The sequence below is a fragment of the Aedes albopictus genome, chromosome 3, assembly GCF_035046485.1.
Source record: "Aedes albopictus strain Foshan chromosome 3, AalbF5, whole genome shotgun sequence".
In the NCBI taxonomy this organism is placed as follows: Eukaryota; Metazoa; Arthropoda; class Insecta; order Diptera; family Culicidae; genus Aedes; species Aedes albopictus.
Window position 1 is genome coordinate 229732102 of NC_085138.1, and position 18325 is coordinate 229750426.

The 18325-nt window shown below is 41.4% G+C and overlaps 2 protein-coding genes across 11 annotated transcripts in view; both read right to left on the minus strand.

The window, feature by feature from the left end:
• The window catches only part of LOC109400336 (somatomedin-B and thrombospondin type-1 domain-containing protein), a 541334-nt gene that overhangs the window by 399887 nt on the left and 123122 nt on the right, over positions 1-18325 (minus strand). The window lies entirely within an intron of this gene.
• The window catches only part of LOC109405215 (uncharacterized), a 214918-nt gene that overhangs the window by 131380 nt on the left and 65213 nt on the right, over positions 1-18325 (minus strand). The gene's annotated exons all lie outside the window — the stretch shown is intronic.

An 18325-nucleotide genomic window follows, 5' to 3' on the forward strand; every position in this document is an offset into this window, starting at 1 on the left:
CACTAGGCTTCGCGACTCCGAATCACAGAAACGACTGGTAAGACGGCGAATGTGAACAGTTGAAAAACGAGAAGAATGCAGCATGGGCGAGAATGCTGCAACACCGTACGAGAGCGAATGAGGCACGCTACAGACAGGCGCGGAACAGGCAGAACTCAGTCTTCCAGATGAAGAACGGCATCGCTTAGCGATGGAAGAGCTGTTCCGCGTTAAACACACACGAAAGTTCTACGAGAAGCTGAACCGCTCGCGCAGAGGCTCACATGTGCCGAGATAATCACGAGCGAGCATGAGGTGGTCGAGAGGTGGCGACAGCATTACGATGAGCATCTCAATGGCAACGTTGCAAGCACCGAAGGTAGTGTGATAACAGATCTAGGAGAACGTGCGCAGGACGAAAGATTTCCAGCCCCTAACCTCCAAGAGATTGAAGAGGAGGTTAGCCGGTTGAAAAACAACAAAGCCGCTGGAGCAGATCAACTACCAAGCGAGCTACTAAAACAGAGCAACACTGGTGAGAGCACTACACTGGGTCATTACCAAGATTTGGGAGGAGCAAGAATTACTGGAGGAATGGATGGAAGGTATCGTGTGTCCCATCTACAAAAAGGGCGACAAGTTGGATTGCGGGAACTACCGCGCGATCAAACTACTGAGCGCTGCCTACAAGATACTCTCTCAAATTGTATGCCGCTGTCTATCACCGATTGCAAGACAGTTCGTGGGACAATATCAGACTGGATTTATGGGTGAACACGCTACAACGGACCAGATGTTCGCCATCCGCCAGGTGTTGCAGAAATGCCGCGAATACAACGTGCCTACACATCACTTGTTCATCGATTTCAAATCGGCGCATGATACAATCGATCATGAACAGCTATGGCAGATTATGCACGAATACGAATTCCCGGATAAACTGATACGATTGATCAAGACGACGATGGATCGAGTGATGTGCGTAGTTCGAGTATCAGGGACACTCTCGAGTCCCTTCGAATCTCGCAGAGGGTTACGGCAAGGTAATGGTCTTTCGTGCTTGCTGTTCAACATTGCTTTAAAGGGTGTAATAAAGAGAGCGGGGATAAACACGAGTGGGACGATTTTCACCAAGTCCGTTCAGCTACTTGGTTTCGCCGATGATATTGATATTATTGCTCGTAAATTTGAGACGTTGGCGGAAACGTACATCCGACTAAAGAGTGAAGCCAGGTGAATCGGATTAGTCATTAATGTATCGAAGACAGAGTACATGATGGCAAAGGGCTCCAGGGAGGATTCGCCGCCCCCGCCATCCCGAATTTCTATCGACGGTGATGATATCGAGGCGGTTGAAGAATTCGTGTACTTGGGCTCACTGGTGACCGCCGACAACGACACCAGCAAAGAAATTCAGAGACGCATTGTGGCAGAAAATCGAGCTTACTTTGGACTCCGCAGAACTCTACGATCGAGCAAAGTTCGCCGTCACACGAAGTTAACCATCTACAAAACGCTGATTAGACCGGCACGAAACATGGACCCTTCGTGCACAAGACCAACGCGCCCTTGAAGTTTTCGAATGGAAGGTGTTGCGTACCATCTACGGCAGAGTTCAGATGGAAGACGGGACTTGGAGAAGGCGAATGAATCACGAACTGTATCAGCTGCTGAGAGAACCAACCATTGTCCATACCGCGAAAATCGCGAGGCTACGGTGGACGGGTCACGTCATCAGGATGTCGGATAGCAACCCGCCTAAAATGGTTCTCGAGAGTCATCCGACCGGTACAAGAAGACGTGGTGCGCAGCGAGCTAGGTGGGTCGACCAAGTGAAGAGCGATCTGCGGACCCTACGCAGAGTGCGGAACTGGAGACAAACAGCCATGAACCGAGTGGAATGGAGACGGCTACTATGTAAAGCAAAGGCCACCCAGGCCTTAGCCTGATCGGTAGGTTAATAAACTGGAGGATGGCATTTGGCGGCGTCGCATGAACTACGAATTTTACCAAGTATATGAAGAGATGGATATATAGTGAAGCAAACAAAACACGACAGGCTACGGTGGACTGGGCATGTAGCTCGTGTGCCGGAAGAACGACAAACTAAAATCATATTCAGCAAAGAGCCAGGAAGGGGTCGCCGGGGACCCTTTTAGTGGAAAACCGTGCTCACGTTGCCTTTTTGCAGTTCAGGAGGACCTAAGGACGTTCAGGGCAACTGGAAGTGATTGGCCCAGAACCAAGACCAGTGGAGGCGGATACTTCATTCGGCGTAGACTCACCGCTATGAGTTGTAGCCCATCAAGTATCAAGTAAGTAGACCTTGTCATTTTTCTACGCCCACCATTGGATGAGCTACAAAAAAATCTACCGCCAAAACAATAAGCAATCTGAATACTTTTTTATTTTTTAGAACATTTCCTTAACCATTAGAAGTTTACAAAAATATAAAAATGTTTAGTTTTCTCATTGTCTTAGCGGTGGAAATTTACAAGACTTAGCTTTATCGATAGGGCTGAGCCAGATGACAGCTAGAAGAAAAAAATGTTCACGGCCCACGCTACTAGGGTCCGTGCATCACCAGCTGAATTAATTGTTACAATAAATAAATGCTCAACTTATGTTACTGAAGTGTAGATGTAAATCCGAGCCGAAATCTGACCCTTCTAAGTAGCCAAGCATCGTGTTGTTTTTCCGTCTGCTCTAACTTCATTGCTTTCCCATCCCTACGCGTCCTTGCGATAAAAAATGGCCCCATTAGAGAGCGATCGTTTGGGCTTTGGTCTGGATTTGCTTTGCTTTCATAACAATTCACAATGGTGCTTGATTATTTTCCCCGTCAAAATTACAATCATTATCCCCCAAACGAAGGAAGCAAATCCGGATGACAAGAGTGCGCTTTTCTTCAAGCCGACACACATCACAATCTTCCATACACACCGGAGGCAAATTTAATTAAATTCCACTCACACTCCCGGGGACGGACGGGTGCCAACTGTCCGGATGCCGTCCACCGTTGATTCCGGAAGAAGTGGTGAGGCCGCCTTTTGTTCCCACAACGCGCTGACGATGATGGTGGTGGTGGTGGTTCTGCTGGGCTTCATCATGCTACGAATGATCTCAATTTCAGAGGCCGACCGCATTCGCATTCCGTTTGGCCGCCGCCCTCCCACTCGGACCTGTGCGTCCACCAATCTGTGCCTGAAATGTCGGGTTGTTTGTTTGGAGAGCTGTCGGATTTGAAGCGAATATTAATGCCAAGCAGGAAACATTTAATTAAAAGGGTTTCCTCTGGCTCTTTTGGTGAGGAGCGTTAATTAGGGAATTTGCCGAGCAGGCGCAACAGCTTTGTTTCGAAACAATTATGCGGTTTTAGCTTTAAGGAAACTTGTTGTATAAACAGGCGATTCGAGCTTAAGCTTAGATGACTTGCTCGAATTGCGAGGAATGAGCTCATGATTTTGAGCTATGGACGTTGCCAGAGGAGGGCAGAGGCCGTGCCCTCCTGCCCCCGGCCATCATTGTTTTTCTTTTAACTCTCAAGTGATCTCGCTGTTGTAGTTTGTAGAACACGTTGAAAAATCTCGCTAGATGGCTAAACTTTCCGGATATGCCGGAACTGGTTCCGGGCGGGAAAGAGAAAGACTTTCTAGAACCATATGCTGCTATAGAGTGTAGTAGCACACATTTCAAGAATATTCACTGGTATACAATAAAAACAAACATCATCCTAAGAACAAAAAAACAGCACTTTCTTTATGACACCTTCAGAAATTCATCCAAGTTTATCTTCAGGAACTTCTTCAGGGATTCCTTCAGAAATTCCTCCAGGGAGTTTTTCAGGAATTTCTCCTACCTCAATTTCATGAACGGCTTGCGGGATTCCGACAGCGATTGTTTCAGGGTTTGTTCCGAGAAATGCTTCAGGAATTACTTCCACAATTGCTTCTGAGTAATTACAGATACTTCTGCAAGGATGCATCAACGAATTCCTCCAAGAATTTTCCAGCATGGATGTTTCCAGAGATTCCATAATGAATTCTTCTAGATATTTCACCAAACATTCCTCCGGGAATTTCTCCTGGAATATCTGAAGAGATTCTCCACCGATTGTTCCAGTGCTTTTTTGGACGATTACTTCAGGAATTTCTCCAAGGATTCCGATAGGAATTTCATCAGAGATCTTTTTGGGTATTTCTGCAGGTATTTCCTCAGCTCAGGGATTTCTTCATATATTCTCTCCCGAATTTTGCTAGAGATTGCTTTTATCTGGAATTGTTTGAAGTATTTCTGTAAGATTATTTCTACTATTTCTTCCAGGAATTTTTAACAGAGGCTAACAGATATTATTTTAAAATTTATCTCAGAAATCATTAATCATTTTGTTTGGAAAAAAATCCTCAAAAAGACCATGCTAAGATTTCTTCAATATTTCGTTCAGAAATTACTGCAAACCTGGATTCTTTCAGATTTTTTTTCCAGAGATTCCTACAGAAATTCTTCCATAAGTTCGCAAAATATAGCTCTTCTGGTATTTCTTAAGGAATATTTCATGGGATTGCTTCCGGGATTCCTCAATGGGTTTCTTCAGGAACTCCAAAAACATTCTTTGAGGAACAAATCCAGGAATTATTTTTAAAAAAGTCCTTCAAGAATTTTCCCAGAAACTCTTTTTAGTATTCCTTCAGAAATTTCTCTAGGACTTCTTCCAGGAAGTGTTTAGGGGTTTCCTTAGGGATTACTTTTGGGAATGCTTCCGGGATTCCTTCTGGCGTTTCTCCAGGAACTTCTCTAGGAATTTCATCGGGATATGCTACAGGGAATCCTCCAAAAGTTCCTCCTCGAACTCTTCATAGGATTCCTTCACAATTTATCTAAGAATTCTTTCTGCAATTTTTTCAGTACTTCCTCCTATGATAACTCCAGAAACTCCCCCTGGGAATCGTCAAGAATTCTTCCTGGGATTTCCTTGGGGGTTCCTCTCAGGTTTCCTCCAGGAATTTTTAAAGAGATTCCTACAGAAATTCCTCCAGGGATTTCTCCAGGAGTTCTTCCAGTAGCTCTATAGATTCGTCTGGGAGTTCGCCTAAAATTTCTCCAGGAATGTCTACATCGTTGGTATGTTCGACTGTTTTACGAAACTGTTTCGTGGTGGTTTGTCTGTCTTGACAAAAACAAAATAGAGGTAGCCGGGGTAATTTGGCCAATGGGGCAATTTGAGCACCACTGGTAAATCACCTAAAATCTAGTATTTTTTTTGCAAATTCACCTTACTGTAGCAAAAGCACCGCCGACTGGAATTTCTTATCGAAAGTTGGTTGATGTAGCCGTTCCGTCGTCTTCTTCACCGTCTGTTGGAGAAATACTCAGAAAACTAAAAGAAAAAGGCTTAATATTGGGACCTAATCACACACCCTGTGACGCCACAAAACCGCGCATCTAACCTTTCACAACTTTATAGTGTCGTTCTGAACATTTAACTACAAATACAGGGAGTGGTCAAAATTTTTGGGATAGGCAACTTTTTTGTTCTCTCACATTAAAGTTCAACATGCTGTAACATTTCATAGAGTTCATCAAAAATTCTCAAATTTCGACTGTTTGCCAACCTATTATATGTGCATTATTGGTACAAGTTTGAGCTCGATTGGTTAATTTTTCGCGAAGTTAGAACCGTTCTGGTAAAACACCATTTTTTAGACAACTAAATTTTTAGAGACGAACCAGTCAAGGGCTGAAAGTCTTTTTAATAAAGACAAATCAATCAATCAAAAACTAAATTTTGAACTGTCATATCACAGAAACCACAGACAAACAGATGTCTCACTCTACTCACTTCCCATCGTTTCCCTTTTTAACGGATTATTTAAATATTCCGTAGTTCGCAAATCGCTTGCTCATGGTGCTCGCATCGCTTTTGCTCCTGTTTGACATTTGCTCACTACCGCCATCTACTCAGTGGGTTTGCGTACTACAGCATAATTAGCATTGGGCGATTATGTTTGCGTGACGATTATTTTAATCGCATTTTGTTCCAAGTGATACGTCTGTTTATCTGTGCAGAAACCATTGAACCGAATTGAATGAAATTACCAAATGTGTTTTTCCGTTAATCGAATACGCCCTAATTTATCTTATTAGAGATGTTTTGAGAATAGAAGGAGAAAATCTCTGGATATCGAGACTAAAATTTAATGACATAGATGTAAAACAATTACAGTTTTCCGAAAAAAAAAAACCAAAATGTGTCAAACCGTGATAACTTTTTTCAACGTTAAAAAGTAGCTGTGTTTTGAAGACTTGTGAAGCATTTCGGTTCTAGGTTCGCGAAAGATTAACCAATCGGGCTAAAATTTGTGCCAATAATACACATATAATAGGTTGACAAACAGTCAAAGTTTGAGAATTTTTGATGTACTTTGTGAAAAGTTACAGCATGTTGAACTTTTTTGTGAGAGAAAAAAAAGTTGCCTATCTCAAACATTTTGGCCACCCCCAGTATTTACACATTAGTTTTTTTTTTGTTATTTTTGACAATTACTAACACTAACGTTTTTTTCTATAGACTGTTTCAGAAATTATAAATACACTAACGATTAACTGCCATTTCAATTTGAGAACAATATCCAAAATAGTTTCTTCTAGCTCTTATAGTAAACATGCTAACGAATCAAATAATACCAATTTTGTGGATGTTTCTGTCAAAAGTTAAAAAATAGGGCTCTTTAAACCAGATGATTAAAATTTGAAGTTGCACAAAGTGGTCAAAAATTGTAGCATAGTAGAAAAGAAAAAATCTCACAGATAGAATATTTAATTTCCAAACACATAAAAATTGCTGTATCGATAATAAAAGATATCTCTTGATTGGTAAGAGTATTTTTTACTGGAATATTTGATCAAGAACCACCATAACGGGCCTTCTCAATACAAATTTTTTGTTTCAAATTTCTCAACAACACCAGTAGCAACAAACGTTAAACAAACGAATGTCTTAATTACTGCTTACTGTATTCGTTTTTACGGTATGACAAGCTTTGCCATCTGAAAAATCGAATGAGTTGAAAAAATAAGTTTGTTTAGATTAAATGCGTTCAGGAAAGCTAAGAAACTGTTTGGTAGTTCTTATGTTACGTAGAAAACCTTAAAAAATAAGAAACATGATCTTCGAAAAAATGTTGTGGAAATGCCTTTATCGAATTCTCCCAAATTTTCATAAAGGCATTCCTCTGACAGTTTGTTGAAAACCGAATGTGATAAAAATGTATATAATTGTTGGTATTAAGTGATAAATAATCATGAAATCATTAAAAACACCCTTTGTGCAAATGCAAATTTGAAAAATTAAGTTATTTGTAAGAGAACTCGACAGTTCTTTAAAATATCAAGACAATTGAAATGAAGCATAAAAATATAGAGTACAATATGCTATACTCTGAAAGAGGTTGGTAAAAATCAGGCCAAACATGTCTAAAGGTCCTATCTGCAGAAGAGAGGCTCTCTTTGGTTTCCCTCTCTTTCGTTCATATCTCAGCTGTTTATTTGTATTATGACTGTCTCCTTGCATTGAACGATGGTCAAAACAATCGTCTTTTGATTTGTACTGCAAAAATAATTGAAAAGTGTACCATTACATTGCAATAATCGAAAGAGAAAGTGAACAAAGAGAGCCTCTCAAATGCAGATAGGACCTATTGAAATGTTTGGCCTGAAATCATTAGAACAGTTCATTTAATTTAATAAACAAAGTATATTTATAATTTCTGATACAGTCTATGCAAACATGGACCATAAGTACCGTAAACCGGGGTCAAATTGATCTCCAGGTCGAAATTGATCAGACGTATTTCAGTTAGATCAAGCATACTTTATATAGTTTCCCTTCAAGTATCGTGATGTAGGAATCCTATACTTAACGATTCATATAAAGAAACTGTTTAAAACATACTTTATCTAACGGAAAAATGTCTGATCAATTTCAACCCGAAGATCCATTTGACCCCGGTTTCCGGTAACATCTTTTGCTAGTCAATTTTGACTTCTACTAATGTTTTACTAATAATACTAATTTTGCCTAACAAAGAAATAAAACACAATTGTTACAATTTCAACTTTTACATGGTTCAAAGCTACACATGCGCACTTCTGGACTGTTCTGGGGCTGTTCATAAACCACGTAGACTTTTTGGGGATAAGAGGGGGGGAGGTTTGGCCGAAGTCTACGCTCCTTACAAAATTTCAAAATTTTTGTCTACGTGGTTTATGAACAGCCCTTCTAGAATCACCAGCAAAGAGAACTGGAGTGCATTGCACTCCATTGGTTTTAGTGACTGATTCGGGATAAAGGAGTATTAGGTTTATGATACAGGATATTTAGGATTTGTGATGAAGCCGGGGTCTCCAGTTAGCCTAGTGGTTAAGGCTATGGATCGCCAATCCGCCAATTGTTTTAAGGAATTCCTTCATAAATTCCTCCAAGGATTCCTACAGGAATTCCTTCAGATATTCTATCATGGATTCGCCAAGAAATTCTCAAGGTATTTTTTCAAAAATTTCGGTATTCTCCAGAAATTTCTTCAAGGATTTCTCCAGCAAATTGGACCAGAAATTTGTCCGGAAGTTCCACCACACATTTCTCCAGGATTACCTCCAGAGACTCTGTAGGAATTACTTTACTAGAGGCATATTTTCGGAAATTCCTCCAAAGGTCCCTCCAGGAATTCATCCAAGGTTTCCTCCAGGCATTCCTGTAAGAATTCCTCCAGGAATTCCTCCTGAGATTTATCCAGGAATTTCTCCAGGGATTTTTTAGGATTCCTCCAAGGATTGCTTCGGGAATTCTTCCAGGGATGCCTTCAGGAATTTCTATATTGATTCCTTCAAAAATTCCTCTCTGGATCTTTTCAAAAACTTATTCAGTAATTTCTTTCAGAAATTTCAGAAATCCTTGTATCATTTTTTTTGTCTATGGAGGCACAAAAAAAATCTAAAGGATTACCAGTAGATTTTTTTAATTACTTCAACGATTTCTAGAGAAATTCTTTCAGCAATTTGCATTGATTTTTTTTTTCAGATTATGTTAGAGGGATGCATACAGGATCCAGGAAATTCCCCAAGAATCTCCAAGAATTCCCAAGAATGGATTTTTTCCACAATTATCTCCAAGAAATCTTCTAGGAGTTTATTCTCGCATTTGTTTTGCAATCCATCCAAGAATTCCTTCAAAAAATACCTTTTGCAGCTTGCGATTGCAGCGCAAATATGTGACTATGATATACACCTTTTAAGAAATAAGTACTTGCATGCTTTTCAGGGAATTCATCAGGAATTCACCCAGTGAAACCTATTTTGGAATTCTTCTAGAGCTTCCTCCCGCAGTTTCTGTTGGAAATAAACTCACCAAAAATTTCTCCTGGAATCCCTTCTTAAATTCCTCCGGACATTTCTTTTTAAAAGACAATTACACCGTCTTCGACCTTGCGGCCTCTACAGACTGAACAATACTAACATTTGACAACGGACAACACATATAACACCCAGTGGCCCAGTGGAGAATTTTCCGTTTGACGAAAAGTTTTCCCCGACTGGAGCGGGAATCGAACCCACACTCCGAGGCTTACGAGACACCTAAACGACTGACGCCGCTAACCGCTCGGCCACGAAGCCACAATTTTTTTTTTAATATATTCCAATGATTTGTTCAGAAATTTCTTCAGGTGAGTTCCAGGAATTTTCCAATAATGGATAACGAGTTCTCCAAAAATACCTCCAGGAAATACTTCAAGATTTTCTCCAATGATTCCCTTCAGGAGTTTTTCGAAAATTCTGTAGATATTAACAAAAAATGCGAGCTTCAGAAATTATGCACGAGTAAAAAAAATCCCTTATCTTCCATAAATTAGCCATCACTACCAGCAGAACGCTGATTTGTATAGAAAAGGCGAGCTTTTTCCAGCGTGATGTGCAAAATGACTCCTGAAGAGTTAAATAATGGTTTTATAATATAATGTTATTATATTCAGTTTCATCGACGTGTTGCGTTTAGTCATAAAAGCAACAAAGCAAAAATTTCTCAGAATTACACCTTACGTAAACAGATTTGACATTTAAACTTCTATTCCATCTCACTGGATTTTACACGGAGCTGCCAAACTACCCAAAATTGAGTTCTTTTGACGCAATCCCATAGTTCGGCCCAATAAGCCAAATTTGAGTAAATCGATTAAACTCACACTAGGTAAATTGCCTTCACCTCCAGCAAAAACATTTACTTAAGAGTAGGTAAATTCAACCCAAGACCCCCCCCCCCCCCCCCCCCCCTCATTCAACCCAAATTTGAGTAAACCTGCATATACCCAAAATTGGCTTATTGGGCTCAAGGACCCCCGTTGGGTAGATGCATCTTTATTTGTTTTTGACAACATCGGTGAGGGAAAGAGGGAAAACAACCTAATTTTGGGTAACTAGTTTATTCGATATACTCAGCTTTGAGTAAAATCGACCCAAAAATTAGGTAGTTTGATTTCTCCGTGTACATTATACTCTTTCTTGTGAGAAATGTTGAACGCAAGCTTCATACTGAGAGCAACCTGTAAATTTAAAAGCAGATGAAAAAATGTGTGCGATATGACGGGGTCCTTTTGTTACAGGTTATATGATGTAACTTTTTTTTTGCAATTTCTCATCGTAATAGGCTGTTTTACCTCACGCAAATCTGACAGGAAAAAGTCTACTTTCCCACACCAAATTAACAGTGCTGTAATGATTCATTACAGCACTGATTTGCGTTGCGTAATGAACCATTACAGCACTGTTTTCAGTTTTGATCAACTTCTTGATGCTTTCTGGATGCAGTTTTGAAAAATTGTGACAACTGCACAGTATAACCTGCTATGACCAGTTTTTTTTTAAACATGGCTATGAGCATCAGTATACAGTTTGATGAAAAATTTTGTTCAAGCGGTAATTTACGAACTTGCAAAAAACGTTGTACGCAACTCAGTGCAGAACTCGATTTTTACAGCACTCGTCGTAATTATCCAACTCGGCAAGCCTCGTTGGATAAATGTACAACTCGTGCTGTAAAAATCATCATTCTGCACCTTGTTGCGTAAACTACTATTAGCTGTGTAGCACGTATAAATTTGCTAAGGGTGCTTGTCCCCTTCTCTCCCTACCCGAAAAGATGGCTACACCCATGTTTTGAGCTCTCTCTGCCAGTGACCATTTTCCATATACTATATCATATGGGAGGCAGGAAGAAGCAAAGTAAATTACTCATACAAAAACTTCTTAGACCGAACCGGAATGAAACACGTTACCCTCAATAAATGAAGGGATTTTCGAACATGTTGAAAGGTGTCGTAGATAAGATGATAGTAAGATCTTAATGGGCGACTTCAACGCAAATGTTGGTTCCGATAAATCAGACTACGAAAAGGGCTGTTTACAGCGACAATTGGGGGATGCATGTTATTCCATCGCCTAGTGCACAAAGTAACATGGTAGAACCCAGGAATCCAAATCAACTTCACCCGAAGTAACGGTGCTAGAAATCGTCAAACGTCAGCTGTCACCAGATGAACTTCTTCAGATGTCATACAACAATTCAGTAACAAATTTTGAAAACGACGTATAATCAATGGTACACCATTGATTATACGTCGTTTTCAAAATTTGTTACTGAATTCAAACATGTCAAATGCCCATCAGTGAGTGGGAATAGTCATAGGACACAAAGAGCATACACCGATTGGCTCCAACCAACATCAACTATGTCTGCCAATAACGAACGTTCTGTAAAAAAAACCTGCATGTGATTGTCCTTTCTAGAAACCACGGGCAAACACAGCTGAAGTAAGTATCCACGCTTTTGGAGGATGTCTCCTGCCATCGTCGGTCGTTTTTAGCCCAATAGAGCTACCGTTGTTGCGTTGTTCTTTTGAGTTTTGAGGATGAATGTAGGTGGGTAGACAGGGAACCCTTTCGTCCTTATGCTGACAGACTGGGCCACTCTTGTGCACGAGTGGACGGTTTCGATGGTCGTTTCGCTGGCGGTCGTTTCGTTGGTTGGTTGGTTGGTGGCATATTTTTCCATTCTATCCTTTGCCACATGTTGAAATAACCGGTCGGTCTCCACAGGAATGTTGCTGCCCCGAGATCAAAGGAAAGTCTAAAACGGTGTTTTTCCCCCAAGAGCTCAAATTACAAGATAATGCCACCGTTCGTTGAGGGCATTCTTTTTGCATAGAACGGGTGTGATTTTTCGAGCCAAAAGTATTGGCTGCTGTAGAATTTGCAACTTGAAACGGATTCTTCGCCAGCGTTTTTGGTGGCAACATGATTCGTTTGAAGTGTGCTTGAAATGACGTTGGGTTGCAGTAAATAGCTACGTAAATTGTACGTTGTTTGGTCATACACACTACGAAAAAATCAAAATTATTCGTGACGTAAATTTACTGCACAAAACGTAAACAGTTTAATGACGTAAATTTACAGATCTTTCGACTTAATTATACGTCATTCTTGTAAAATTGAGTTCGAGGTGACGTAAACAATTTGGGAATCGTGAGTCATTACGTTTCATATGACGAAAAATCCAGTTTAATGTGACTGAATATTACGTCACATGGGCGTTCAAATTTACGTCATATGTGTCGCTTTTATATGTGCATCCAAAGTGACGCAAATTTACATGAATTTTTTTAAGTGTGTAGTACTGTTCACTCGTTATTGAAAACAGCCATAGGTTGAAACTTGGTTGGAAAAGAGATCAAAGACCACAAAAGAGCAAAGGGAAATCTGACGATGAAAAGAATTATTTACCGGCGCAGATTTTCTTTTTTTAGAACTGTTTGAAATGCTTGTTTTTTACTTGGGTGTTTGATTCTTTATGACAATTTATTTCTTGAGACCTTTTGGGCAGCAATCATTTATTACATAATGCTAAAATTACCTCGTGATTCATGCATTTGGCTACCAAAAAATTGTCTGCATCACTTAACACTCAATAGCCCCGAATAAATTTTGGTCTACCTTCCCTAAGGTCCACGCCTCGTGACTGTAGTAGGCAGCCCAGTGACAGGCATTTTTGTCAACATCTCTTTTGTTGAAATGGCCCCAAAATGTGTTGATCAAACAAAAATGAGCCTCAAATGTCTCTACTGTCACTCAATGCTATTGATATAGTCGTGTGATTGGCGTGGTAGCGGGTCATCGGTAGAAAATGCATTTAAAACAGAGCAAATGTATCTACAGTTCACGGAAAACGTCGTTGTCACTTGTTACAAGAGTTCCAAGATACACAAATTCTGCAACAACTTCAAGCACAATCCCAGCTAACCTTAGCATCACCAACACCAGGCCTGCCTCTGTCTTAACCCGCAATCATGTACTTCGTCTTGGTTGAGTTTATTGTCTAATCCGGTTGCAGAGGAGCAAACTCCACGTCACTGCCCAGTAATAGATACTGATGAGAATAATATCGTTCTCAATTGCTCCTAAAATTGTAATGCTGAACAATAAATTTTGAAAGTGCACCATCTCGCTTCAACCTACCTAAGGTCACAAATGAGATCCGAACTCAACGACGTAATAACGGCCAGCGATGCGTAAACTTTGCAGCATCCCATGGTAAAGAAACTTCATTTGTTCCTGCAAAATGGGGACCACAAACATGGCCCGGAAACACTCACAGGTCGAAGGGTAAAAAAATCGAAAGGTCAAAAGGTCGAAATAAAAAATTACTAGGACAAAAGGTCAAAAAGTCGAAAGATCGAAATAAAAAACTAACTAAGACAAAAAGTCGAAAGGTCGAAAGGTTGTGATAAAAAATATAACTGTGTCTTTCTAGGTGTCTTTTGATATTTTAGTACAGTGGGGTGCCCTAATTTCACGAGGGTCCAAATTTCGCTCACTGATAATTTTTAGAGATCATAATCATAGAAGTAATTGCTGAATTGTCCTAATTTCACTTTAGACAGCATAGCAAAAGTGTAATTTGAACAATTACACAATTAGTTTTATGATTATCATCTCTAAATATTATCAGTGAGCGAAATTTGGACCCGCGTGAAATTAGGGCACCCCACGGTAGATCTTTGAAGGAGATCTCTTTGGAAATATCTAAAGTCTAATTTAAACTAACCGCTGTGACAGTCTAACTCGAAAGAACGACCTATTTTTTATGAAGGAGGCAAAATGTTATATCCCTTTCGTGACGAATCAGCACAACTATGCTATTGAGCGATAACTGGTTGGTTAATTACCTTACCGATCAGGCTAAGGCCAGGGTGGCCTCTGCTGTACATAGTAGCCGTCTCCATTCCACTCGGTCCATGGCTGTTTGTCTCCAGTTCCGCACTCTGCGTAGGATCCGCAGATCGTCCTCCACTTGGTCGACCCACCTAGCTCGCTACGCTCCACGTCGTCTCGTACCGGTCGAATGACTCTCGAGAACCATTTTAGCCGGGTTGCTATCCGACATCCTGATGACGTGACCCGCCCACCGTAGCCTCCGCGGTGTGGACGATGGTTGGTTCTCTCAGCAGCTGATGCAACTCGTGGTTCATTCGTCTTCTCCAAGTCCCGTCTTCCATCTGCACTCCGCCGTAGATGGTACGCAACACCTTCCGTTCGAAAACTCCAAGGGCATGTTGGTCCTCTGCACGTAGAGTCCATGTTTCGTGCCCATAGAGGACGACCGGTCTAATCAGCGTTCTGTAGATGGTTAACTTCGTGTTACGGCGAACTTTATTTGATCGTAGAGCTCTGCGGAGTCCAAAGTAAGCACGATTTCCTGCCACAATGCGCCTCTGAATTTCTCTGCTGGTGTCGTTGTCGGCGGTCACCAGTGAGCCCACGAATTCTTCAACTGCCTCGATTTCATCACCGTCGATATAAATTTGGGGTGGCGGGCGCGGTGATTCTTCCCTGGAGCCCTTTGCCATCATGTACTTTGTCTTTGACACATTAATGACTAATCCGATTCGCCTGGCTTCACTCTGTAGTCAGATGTACGTTTCCGCCATCGCCTCAAATTTACGAGCAATAATATCAATATCATTAGCGAAACCAAGCAGCTGAACGGACTTCGTGAAAATCGTTCCACTCGTGTTTATCTCCGTTCTCCTGATTACACCCTCTAAAGCAATGTTGAACAGCAAACATGAAAGACCATCATCTTGCCGTAATCCTCTGCGAGATTCGAAGGGACTCGAATTTGTCCCTGATACTCGAACTACGCACATCACTCGATCCATCGTCCATAAATCCAGCCTGATATCGCCCCACGAACTCTCTTGCAATCGGTGATAGACGACGGCATAAAATTTACAACATCGCCATTGAGGTGCTCATCGTAATGCTGCCGCCACCTCTCGACCACCTCACGCTCGCTCGTGGGAATACTGCCGTGATTTTCTCGGCACATGTCGGCTTGTGGCACGAAGCCTCTACGCAAGCGGTTCAGCTTCTCATAGAACTTTCGTATGTCCTTAGCGCGGAACAGCTCTTCTATCGCTTCGTGATCTCGATCTTCCTGCTGGCGCGTCTTCATCCGGAAGACTGAGTTGTGCCTGTTCCGCGCCTGTCTGTAACGTGCCTCGTTCGCTCTCGTACAGTGTTGCAGCATTCTCGCCTATGCTGCATTCTTCTCGTTTTTCAACTGTTCACATTCGCCGTCGTACCAGTGGTTTCTGTGATTCGGAGTCGCGAAGCCTAGTGCTGTAGCCGAGGTACTACCAATGGCGGATCGGATGTCCCTCCAGCCATCTTCAAGTGTAGCTGCGCCAAGCTGCTCTTCCGTTGTTAAGGCCACTGCCAACTGCTGCGCGTGGTACGGAGGCACTTCTACGGTACGCAGCTGCTCAATGTTGAGCCGCGGCGTTCGACTTCGACGCGTGGTGATAACTGCCGAAAGTTTTGAGCGCATGCATACAGCGACTAAGTAGTGATCCGAGTCTATATTCGCACTGCGGTATGTGCGGACATTGGTTATATCCGAGAAGAATTTACCGTCGATTAGAACGTGGTCGATTTGGTTTTCTGTTTGGTGTTCGGGTGTTCTCCAGGTGGCTTTGTGGATATCTTTGCGGGGGAAGAAGGTGCTTCGGACTACCATACCACGGGAGGCTACAATGTTTACACATCGCTGGCCGTTATCATTCGATACGGCGTGCAGGCTGTTTCGCTCGATTACCGGTTAGTACATTTCCTGCCTTCCTACCTGCGCGTTCATGTCGGCGACAACGATTTTCACGTCACGCGGCGAGCAACCATCGTATATTTGCTCTAACTGCGCGTAGAATGCTTCTTTCTCGTCATCAGGTCTCCCTTCGTGTGGGCAGTGGACGTTGATGATGCTGTAGATGAAAAAACGGCCCTTAACTCTCAATTTTACTGAATTTAACGCTGGATGGAATACAGTATCCGGCTCCAGGCCATTGCGGATACGGTAAGTGCACGTGTAAGTAGCCATGACCTGACGAGTGCGTTGCAAAAAAGGCTTGTACAATATCCTATCAAATGAAATACAATTATAGAAAAACAGACAGTTTTGCACATACCTAAATTATTAAACCAAACAAATATAATGAGATGGAATTTATACTCAACGGACAGCCGAACAAAATGCCCCGTTAACTGAACAAGACAGCCAATGTTGTAACCGAATAAATTTATTTCAATTTAAAATTAATATTGTCATTCGAAAATATCCATTATCTCGTGCATACCGCAAAGTGAACCATGTTGAACAATGCTCCGAGACTACTTTGCACGGGAAGCGAGATATAAATTCTCGTTACTTGCATTCTTTCGGTTGGACGCTTCAGATTCCTCTCCCCCAACGTTTGTCATTCACCACCCGTAATGCAGTCCAACCACTAACTGTGGGGTTTGGTCGTCATTGTCCCCCTGCTTGGAATCATCTTTATCTCTGTCAAAGTGTCTCCCTGATGCCTGCTGTTGTCACGGGCGGAGTCCATCCAACCAACTTGTTCAAGGCGATGAGATTTATGCGTGTCTGACACGTTTGGAATAGCTTTCGAATGCCCGGTAGGAATTTTTCATGGAGCAGAAAACTCAGGGAATAATAATGACCGTTTTGCGTGGTGGCATTACGTTCCTGCACTGTCAACTTTCATGGGCAACGTTTATGCGTAACGCAGGAACCGTCTACAAGATATGCAACGAAAGTTGGGCACTAATCTAGGGCGAGTACAGAATTAGTAATAACATAAAATTCTCTTAACTTAAAATGATGCATGCGATCGCAAGGAAGGTGATGTCGATAGCGGAGGGCATCGTGATCGCAACGGATAATGTGTGTCGTCGAATCTTTGTAAAACCACTGAAATATCACCTATGATTGAGTTTAATTAGCTAGAACTTTTAAATATTCTTCTTAATCTGGCGAACATCTCAAACATTCTATGCAAGAAAATGAAAATAATTTGGCAAGACAGATACAGCAAGAGGAACTCTGTTATCGAAATGTTGCTCACAATTTCTCTGGATATCTCTGGATCATTCTGATTTTCCCGAAGTGTTGCCTGATATTAGTTAAAAAAACGAGCAGTCGTGCCTGATTTTACAATTCGCAGAGACGTTTCTGAATGGATTCAAACAAAAAGAGTTACTCAAGATTACTCAGAGTTGCCAGTTTCACAGTGTCTTGCTCCTAGAAATTTGCTCACTGTTGAAAATTGAAATTTTATAAGAGAGGTATGTTATTTAATCGTTCTTTATTTGAATGATACTTGAAATTTTTAGTACATTTAAGTTAAAAAATATATATAATAGGGTATGTGTGCCATCAGTAATCTCACGCTCTCATATCCATCCTATCCGAAAACAAGTGATTACGGCACCGATTGATTCCGTTCTTTGTGTTTACATGGGTGCTCACTTCTAACAAAAAATACAAAAATAATAAACAAAACAAACAGCGCTCCAATCCCTTGTTTTTCGTAGGATGAAAATGGGAGCCACATGCTTATTAACCCTAAAAGGAATACCTGCATGGCCTCAGTTTCGTCACCTCGCTGAGTGTGTTCCATCAAAGACGAGCTCTGAAAGGCGCCTGGGGTCCAATGGACCCCAGGTATCCCTTTTAGGGTTAAGGGAACCAATACCCTACCTTATTATTTACCGATGATTGCATCTGTAAATATCGTCGACACACGATACGCAATAGGAATGTTATAATTTGATAAACTCTTCACACTCCTGCTAATGAACCTGCCACCGATGTCAAGAGTCAGCTTCTCAATCAACCATCCATAATTGAATTATAATCACGATTCATGAACTCTGTGTGTTCAAGCCCGCCCCTTTTTAATCA